Source organism: Nestor notabilis, unplaced genomic scaffold (genome assembly GCF_000696875.1).
Source record: "Nestor notabilis isolate BGI_N333 unplaced genomic scaffold, ASM69687v1 scaffold10357, whole genome shotgun sequence".
In the NCBI taxonomy this organism is placed as follows: Eukaryota; Metazoa; Chordata; class Aves; order Psittaciformes; family Psittacidae; genus Nestor; species Nestor notabilis.
In genome coordinates this window covers 1-5,587 of record NW_009936047.1, presented here as the reverse complement: position 1 = coordinate 5,587, position 5,587 = coordinate 1, and positions in this window count along the sequence as shown.

Here is a 5,587-nt window from a genome sequence, read left to right as displayed (position 1 = left end):
GCTAGCTCTTCACACTTGAATCAGAAGTGCTGTAAAAAGTGGAGGCTCTTGATACTGTTCTACTTTGCACTTTCGTAATTGTTTTATATATGTTGCTTACATTTTGTACAGCTGTGGCCCTCAACTGCTATATATGACAAATTCATTTTAAAGTATTTATAGATTTCTATTCATAATATTTGTGTTGTGTATATGATGGTTAAAAAAATACTTGGTATTGTCACTGTACAGAAAGTAAAAGGTTTTGTACGATGCATCTCCTGAACACGCTGGCTTGCAATTCCAGGGCAAGCTTCTCCTTTATTGCATGTATGTGGATTCTTCTTTTTTCCAGTTCAGATTTGGCAAAAATAAGTCATGGCAGTGTCCTCATCAACTAAACCATCCCTTCTCCGTGGGACCAGCTTCAAACTGCCCCATGCATAACTTTCTCTGGCCAGTCCAGAACACTGCCAGCTCCCTTCCAAGAATGCAGAGGGGAAAGGGAAGTGGAAAATCTGGTGCACGAAGCTGACTCCATGTAGTTGTGCATGGAACTAAACAGTCACTAAAATGAACGAGGAAATAGCTTCTCTAAGAAAGAAAATTACTTTAATATACATACAGGTATGACAACAGGAAATAGTTCCCATGTAAGGAGCAACTTTTTAAATGACTTGCTCATGGAGCCACATTACCAGTTTTTCCATGTTTCAAATTGGTTACTATTCATCATAGAATCATTACATAAGCCTTTAGTTAGCCTGTTAGCATCACAAAAGTTAAATACATGTAAGAAACTTAACTTGCACTTGAGTCTGTCCGCAGGTTGTATGGTTTTGTTTTTTAAACCATGAATGTATTTATATGCAATGTATTTTATCAAGACTGCAGCTATCTTCTGTGTCTACACATGCGCAATGTTAACATTTCAACAGTGGAATACAATTTAAATGGTTCAAAAAGCTGTGTTCTGCAAGCTCTTTTTGTGTTGCACAAGTTGTCTCTAGTTCCTGTCCCGTGCCTCACTTTCTCTCTGAGACTGAGCACACCTTAGGAGAACTTCTCAAAAGCAGCAGCAATGAGTACATGCTACATGTGTTGAAAACAAAGCCAAGCATGGGCCTGGTTCTTCTTTTTAAGAAGTGACCCAAATGTGCATATGCTGCAAAAGGCAATTTGATACACATCAGATTTTCAGGTCTTTTAGAGAAGGGGAAGGACTACATCAGGCTGCCTTCAAATATGGGGATTATTTACAAATGATGTATTTGCAGTTTAGCAAGAGCTTTATCCTGGGTTTTTCCAGTGAATTCTAAGTACTTCTGTGACAGCTTGTGAAGAAAGAACCAGAGGATGAGCAAGAATGTCATTCTTGTTATTAGAAATAAGGAGCTAGGATGCATAGATAGTCACTGTAAGTGACAGACAGTACAAGGTTTCAAAACCATGACAGGATCATTTAGGTTAGAAAAGACCTTTAAGATGACTGGGTTCAACTGTTAACCCAGCACTGCCAAGTCCATTGCTAAACTGTGCCCCGAACTGCCACATCTACACACCTGTTAAATACCCTCAGGGATGGTGGCGATAGTGATAGCTACAGATGATACATCCTGTGCTTGACTGAAAGGGCAAACACTGTGGGACTGAAGTGTGAGGGAGCAGTTCATTTATGAAATGTGAAGACTCCAGGATGCTCAGTGTAGCTGCAAGATCTTCAGAAAGCTGGTTCAGAACTTAAAATTACCCTCCTAAGACTGAGAAACAAGTTGAAAGAGAACCAAACTCCAGTTTGGATATCTGATACAAGATCATAGTTAGGCCTTCTAGTTCAAAAAACCCCATGGGATATCTAAAGTACAGGTACCATAAAGGTGGGTCTAGAAAGCTTGATCTGTGAAGGAAGACTGTAGTTAAGTTCAGGTGGCCTGAAGAGAGGAGTAACCTTCAGCTACATATATATTACCCTAAGACAGGCACAAGAGCCATCACGAGTGGAAGAGGAGGAGCAGGGAATAAGTTGACACCAAGTGACATTTAGTATTACAAAAGAAACACAGAACTTTAAAACTATTCTTTTCTAAATGCTGAACTAATTCCTCCAGATCCCTGCCACTGAAAGGCATCAGAGCCTCGGAGTTGATAAAGGTTGAACACCACCTTTCAGGAACAGCTTCAGCACAGAACTGTGGGCTGGGGCTGGAGCAGGAGAACCTGGTTCCTGCACATAATGCAATAGTAATGCTGCATGTAACAGCAAGGTGTCATTAAATGGCTTGCAGGGAGACAAAAAAAAGTATAAACAGAGCAAGTGATGAGTTATGCTCTAAAAGTAGGCGTTTAACCAACCCAATACAAGTTTAGTGCCCACTGCACCATCTTTGAGCATAACATGACATAGCTGCCTGCCAAGGAAGCCAGCGTGTTGGACTGCCATTCCCATCAAACATTTTCTGGCTCTATAAGGAGCAGGACATGAGTTGAAAATGTGGGTCAGTAATTTTCAGACAAAAAACCCCCAAACCCCAAACCTATCACATCCCGGAATGGTTATTTCAAATAACTACACAGTATTTGAATGATCAATCAGTGATGTTCTGCAATTACATACCATGCAAGAAATAAATTCTCACTATGTATTTGGTTTTGGTGTGGGGTTGGTTGTGGTGTTGTATTTTGGGTGGTTCTGGGGGGTCCCTGTCTAACAGCTAAGCTCTATTTACATAAGGGTAAATCCATTCCCCTTTTGGAGGCTACAATTTAAACATCAGAAACTTAAAAAGAATAAATCTTGTGCTTTTTAGGGAGACTTCTTTTGAAGAAAATCAGATCCATTCTATATTGACAAAGTGCTTTAATGAAGCTGATTATCACAGGGAATTTGTCCAAAGCTACGTGCAGTCCTGCCATCAGACCAGTGGTAATGACATTAGACAAACAGCTCTGGGCACTGTGTCTGGTCCTCAGCCTCCTCACCTGCTTTTAAAGGGTACAAAAACCCCCAAGCCCAATGCTCTTGCATTTTTCACTTGTTCTCCCATTCTGAAACACCAATAACTTGCTCACTGATGAACATTAACAGAGATGCCAAGCATGTAACGAACACCTTCACCTGTCTTCTGTCACAGAAGGGGGACCACCCCAGCTACACTACCCCCATTACCTCTGAAAATCCAAACCCTGAGCAGGAAACCCACCTCCTATCATTACACTTCCTATCTAAAGCAAAGAGATGTCATGTAAGTTTTCCTTATTTGCCTTTTAACAAAGCAAATAGTGGGGGAGTAATTTAGCACTTCTTGATTGGAAACAGCATTGGACAACTTCTAACAGGAAGTAGGCATTGTTGAGCCTATTTAAGACTAAAACTAGCCTGACTACACATTGAGGCCACACATTGTTCCAGCACTCAACAGAAGGGCCCAGCCCTGAGAGGTGTTGCCGGGGTTTTGTTTGTTTTAAACAGCACTGTATCTAATCTAAACCTTTCCTGTTGGATATAGATCAGCTCGTTACTTGCAGCGCTCCCCCAGGGAGGGAACATGAAGAATGGATCACTGTTCTCTGTAGCTGCCTGCCCTACTCTACTTTCTGCCTTTCAGTTCTAAGCACGGGATCTCCAGATGAGCCTGGTTTTATGAAATGTCATCAGGGTCATTTAAGCAGCCCCCATCCATCCCTATGTTCAAAATCCAACCCTCATCCCCTCTGACCTATACAGCACAGGGTAGTGACCTCTAACTTCATCACCTTCCACAGCGTATTTGCCTCTCATCTAACAGTGTAACTCTCACCTTGTGACTTTCTGTCCTTGTTATTTCTAAAGCCTGGGTCTCTGCTCTGAACGCCTCCACTGCAGCACAGTGAGGATGTTGCTGTGAGGAGTGGAAATGCGCAGGTGGTGACAGGGACTTCCTGAGGAGCTCTGCAAACAAATGCTACACCACAACCCAAGCTGAATTTCCAGCAAGTCGGTCTGACTCAGTCTTAACCCACATACACCCCACTTTAAGCACTTACTGGCAAGCAGAGTCCTTACTTTCTGAGGAAAGATGCCAAAGAAATTGTTCACACCAACAAAAAACATACTGTAGAAAAGCAAATTAAAACCTGGCACCATGCGAAGGAAAATCTAGTGGACTTTTGGGCTCCCTTGAGATTCTGAATGGATATTCAGCCCTTCTACCTGGAGTAAAAACTACAATCTATTGTATTTTGCACTGTATTCCATTGTCTAGCCACTAATGTATTTTCAGAAGGTCACTCACAAGTAGTGAACAAGCAAAGTGCCTGCAACACGTATGACCCAAAAACTTTGCTTAAGAGCTGTGATTCTGTAAAAAGACTCATCCGAGGAGAAAACCCACCCATATGCACGTCAGCAGCCTCTCACTGACACCCTAGAGCCTGTAAGGCAGTACCACACTGACTTCACCTCCCAGCTGCCCTTACAGATAGACACTCCTGGTCTGCTGTTAAAACACACCCTTCCCCCTGAAAGCAGAGAAAGGAGAACAGGACACAACATGCTGATCTGCCCTAGCCTGGAAAGAGGCAAAGAAACTGCATAGTGTAAAAACAACTCCAAATGCTGCAGAGATTGCAAATCTGTAATGCATGCCACTGACATCCACCTATAAGCATGATGACAACTGCATTTAAACAGTTACCAGATAAACAGCCGGGAAGCAGGGAAAACCTGAGCATCCATGGGATTTCAAAACCCCCCTCGCTATGGGCACAGACCTGTGGGAGGAAAAGGAGAATAAAAGAAGGAAACTTGCCTGTCTGGTACCACTTCAGGACCCTCTTCAGCACAAACCCCAGCCTGCTAATACTCAGCCCTCTTCTGGCATTTCTGCTCACGAAACAACCCCTCTTAGCTAATCCCCATTGGTTTATTTCATTACTCCCATTAATTCTCCCTCTGGCCATCTGACCACCACAGCTGCTGCCACTCAAGCTGCTGTACCCACCACCTTTCCTTGCAGCACTTCCCTGCTTTTCCCTGTTCCATACCACTCCACAGCCAAGCGGCTCCATAAGCAGGTCAGGGTCTCCTGCATGGATGTGGCATTGTTCCACCAGCATGATGCAGGGTGATGGCCCCTTCACTAGGAGCAGCTGGTCCCATGCAGCTCTGCCAGCCTGTCTTGACCCACAGGGCTCAGCGCCTGGGTGCAATAGGACTGGAGAGCTGCCAAAGCTCCAACAACTAGACCCAGCTCCTTCCTGCTCCTCGGTGGACCTACATTTTCCCTAATGTTCACTTTCATGGGAGATCTTTCTCCTGTGATTGAGAGGAGCTGTCAAGGGCTCTCAGTTTGCTCTGTTCTCTCAGTGAGTGGGGATTTGTCTCTGTTCTCCCCTTGCTCTCTCCCAGAGGGAGCCCAGCTGGTGTTCAGGAAGGTCCGGTGGTCCCACTGTGCAGGACATGCTCCGTGTCTCAAGGACACAAGGCACAAGGACTGCTCGGCTGCACCTTTCCAACAGGATGATTTTCACCCGTTCTAGCGTGGGAGAGTGTGTTTGAGCGCAGTCTGGCACCGTGAGGAAGTGGAATCAGCCTCTTCAACCACCAGGCTCTGGGAGGCGGCGGCAGGGC